This window comes from Etheostoma cragini, chromosome 9 (assembly GCF_013103735.1).
Source record: "Etheostoma cragini isolate CJK2018 chromosome 9, CSU_Ecrag_1.0, whole genome shotgun sequence".
Classification (NCBI taxonomy): domain Eukaryota; kingdom Metazoa; phylum Chordata; class Actinopteri; order Perciformes; family Percidae; genus Etheostoma; species Etheostoma cragini.
Window position 1 is genome coordinate 2,774,187 of NC_048415.1, and position 3,869 is coordinate 2,778,055.

Below are 3,869 nucleotides of genomic sequence, written 5' to 3' on the forward strand. Positions count from 1 at the left end.
TAACATCTACACTTTTAAACTGTGGACAAAAGACTGAAAAAAAACATGAATTTAAATGTATATGAAGTATATTTATTCCATTATAAAAGTAAACAAAAACAGAAAAGGCCTCTATTCCCCTTTTTGTCTCAACCCTTTCTCAACAAATGTTCTTATCCCCTCCTAGGATAAGAGAAGAGAGAGAGAAAAAAAAACACAGCATCTGAGCCACTTCTTTCAGAGGTGAGCAAATTGATCTGATGTCATACCCCCGATGTTGGGTGAAAACCTTTTGTATGTCAAACTGTTTTTTCAAGAAATGAAGAAAAAGGCTAATTTAAAACATTGAGCTATTTACCGCAGACAAAATGGACTCGTCATAGACAGTGACCAATAGCATTGATTACAAAATCAATGCTATTGGGGCGGCTGTGGCTCAGTAGTAGAGTGGTTGCCTGCCAATCGGAAGGTTTGTGGTTCGATCCCCGACCCTGCAGTCATTGTCGAAGTGTCCTTGGGCAAGGCACTGAACCCCAAGTTGCCCCCGGTGCTGCGCATCGGAGTGTGAATGTGTGTGAATGTTTATCTGATGAGCAGGTGGCACCTTGTACGGCAGCCCCGGCCACAGTGTATGAATGTGTGTGAATGGTGAATGTTCCCTGTAGATGTAAAAGCGCTTTGAGCAGTTGTTAAGACTGGAAAAGCGCTATATAAATACAGCACATTTACATCACATTTACATTTACAAAATATGGAGATACAAGGTTTCTGCCTGACAATGATATGAAAGAAAACTTAAGATTAATATTCAGTACCTCATAAACTAATACAATTTGCCCTCACACATGTTGCGGGTTTTTTTGTAGGCTCGGGTTGCCGATATCCCCCTTAGAAACCTGGGAGGTGTTTTTGATTTTGTAATCGACTCGCACGACTCCATGAACGACTCCCGAAGTGCGAGTCCTACCCCGTCACTCAGCAACAGGTCAGGGTTTTAGACTGATCACATGCATGCCTTAACGCTAACAAGCAAGTGCTAATTATGGATGAGGCCTTTTTTAACCAAAAAATGATTACCTTCTTTTTTTTTTTATTTCCTGCAGCAGCTCAATATCAGGCCGTCAGCTGTGCAACGGTATCACAAAAACAGGGAAGGTCTGTAAGAAGCGAGCCGTGCCAGGACAGGACTACTGCAGAGTCCATGAGGGGGGGCTCACCTCCTATGTTGCTAAATGAGCACTGCATTTTCTTTAGACTACAGATGTTTTAAATGCTTTAAAGTTTAACTGTTAATTTTATATGTAAACATAATGTCATAACCCATGGATCTGTCTGTATTCAAATAGAGCAACTTTTTTGATAGTGCCTTCTCTAAAAAAGTTTTATCAACTCTTATTGTGATGTTATTGTAAGTTAATAAATTATTTCTTTACCATGAATCAGTCTGGACTTTACTTCTCAAATACCTGTCAGAAATCTTAGCCTGTGGCATATTACGTATATAGATTCAGCCAAGACACTTAAGAATTACTGATATAAATCATTTAATTTGCTCAGTGCAAACATACTGAGTAAAAAGACATCCAATCCACTATTCAAACAGTACATAACATTTTTGTTCAATAAATACAGTGAATAAACTTAAAACCTTTAAGACTTACAGTGCATACGGAAAGCATTCAAAGCGCTTCACTTTTTCCACATTGTTACAGCCTTATTCCAAAATGGATCACTTTTTTTTTCTTAATTCTGTATTGTATAAATGTATTAAAAATAAAACGGTCACCTGTATGTAAGTATTCACAGCGTTTGCGATCAAGCTCTAAATGGAGCTCCGGTGCATTCTGTTTCCACTGATCATCCTTGATGTTGCTACAGCTTAACTGGAGTCCACCTGTCAATTCAGTTGATTGGACATGATGTAGGAAAAAAGGAAACAAAGTCCCACAGTTAACAATGCATGTCAGACAGCAAAACCAGCATGATTGTCTGGGAATTGTCTGTAAACCTCAAAGACAGCTGCTCCAGAGCGCTCTAAACCTTAGACTGGGACAACGGTTCATCTGTTAACAGGACAACGACTCTAAGCACACAACCGAGATATCGAAGCAGTGGCACCGGGACAACTCTGAATGTTCTAGAGAGGCCCAGACTGGAATCCCGTTAAACATCTCTGGAGGGATCTGAAAATGGCAGTACACCGACACTCCCCATCCAACCTGATGGAGCTTGAGAGGTTCTGCAACGAGGAATGGGTGAAAATGGCCAAAGATAGTTGTGCCAAGCTTGTGGCTTCATATTCCAAAAGACTTGAAGCTCTTATTGCTGCAAAGATGCCACGACAAAGCATTGAGCAAAGTCTGTGAATACTTATATTTTTGTTCTGTTTCAAATAAATTTGCAAACATAAAAAAAAAAATTATGTCGTCATTATGGGTTATGTGTGTAAATCTGAGGGAAAAAATGAGTTGAATCCATTTTGTAAAAACGCTGTAACATAACAAAATACTTTCTGTGTACACTGTAAGTGATGAAAATGCTGAAAAAGACTAAAACCGACAGATTGAACTCCCAATTAACTTTACTTATAATTAACACTGCCATAGTGAACAAAATTCTACGTACAGTTCGGTAGACAAATTGTTTCTCATTCATTATATAAAGAGAAGTGTTGCAGACTTGAAGTGAGATGTTTAGTCTAGCTCATTGAGTGGCTGAATCTAACAAACACACAATCCACTCACATCCATCTACCTTAGCACATGAGCCACCTTGCTTTCTTCCAGCCCTCTACACCTCTTCCAACAAAGCGGGTCATAGATCGCCCGACTTTGTACCTAATTGATTGGCAGAGTGTTCACTTCCTGGCTGTGTCATAGTTGGCAACAAACCAATCACAGGTTTCCTTTAAAGCTGTTAAAACAAGAAGAAGAAGTGAAGACAGGCAGCAGATGTAGTCAAAACATGCTTCTTTTAATTTTTAACAGGTTTTCTAAAACACACACACACACACACACACACACACACACACACACACACACACACACACACACACACACACACACACACAGAGTCTAGAATTAGATTAGACTTTCGTCAAGGCTTGTATAGTTTTGGACAAATTACTTTATTGATGACATGCAAAACCTCGCTGCCCATCCATGATCTCCACGAGCACATTCACTGCCCTCTGCCCGGTTAAACCACTGCCTGTTTTAGAATATTTCAATTGGCCCTCTTGGCCTGCCATTATTATATTATGACTAAAAGGATTGATTTGCACACGTTTGATAGCCACATAACTCTCAAGGCAATTCGTCAATTATACGGTTATGTTATATGATCATTATAAGTTCCGAAATTAAAAACTATGTTAATATAAATGGATTAAATGGAAAAAGATTTTTTCTTCATTATTTTCAAGTCTTTACTGGCGCAAAATATGGCGTATCACAGGTCACATACTGTACATCATCTGTAATCCAATATATCTGCCTGTTATACTCTGAACTATGAATGCTTCATCTCGCAGCACACACACACACACACACACACACACACACACACACACACACCTTTTTTGAAGGGTGTGAAGGTGAAGTCCGGCAGGTTGCGGTGCAGCTTTGCATTGCTGGCTGTCTTTTTGAACTGGCCGTCTGCTTTACTGGTATCAAACTAGAGATCAAAGGTCAAGGAAACTACATGAACTAATGGTTAGAAATCTGACTCAATATGAAGGTTTACTGTGTTGAGATGCTAAAATCTGGAACATGGATTTTATATTGTAAACTAAAAACTTTGATTTGAAGCGTACATTGATTAACTTAGCATGATCAAAAGGATACCACCACTTCTCCTTTAAAGTCCAGGGCTTGCACAACTGCTTCTGC

The 3,869-nt window shown here is 39.2% G+C and overlaps 2 long non-coding RNA genes across 2 annotated transcripts; one reads left to right on the forward strand and one right to left on the reverse strand.

Annotated features, from left to right (window-relative positions):
• Nucleotides 1-205: 205 nt before the first annotated feature.
• On the forward strand, nt 206-1,388 carry LOC117950410. The gene is made up of 3 exons (XR_004657883.1): nt 206-222; nt 846-964; nt 1,086-1,388. It is a non-coding gene; the product is annotated as an uncharacterized LOC117950410 (long non-coding RNA).
• A 117-nt stretch (nt 1,389-1,505) lies between these two features.
• On the reverse strand, nt 1,506-3,869 carry LOC117950408. Its single transcript, XR_004657881.1, has 4 exons — nt 3,825-3,869; nt 3,555-3,654; nt 2,502-2,892; nt 1,506-1,635 (listed from the first exon to the last, which is right to left on the reverse strand). It is a non-coding gene; the product is annotated as an uncharacterized LOC117950408 (long non-coding RNA).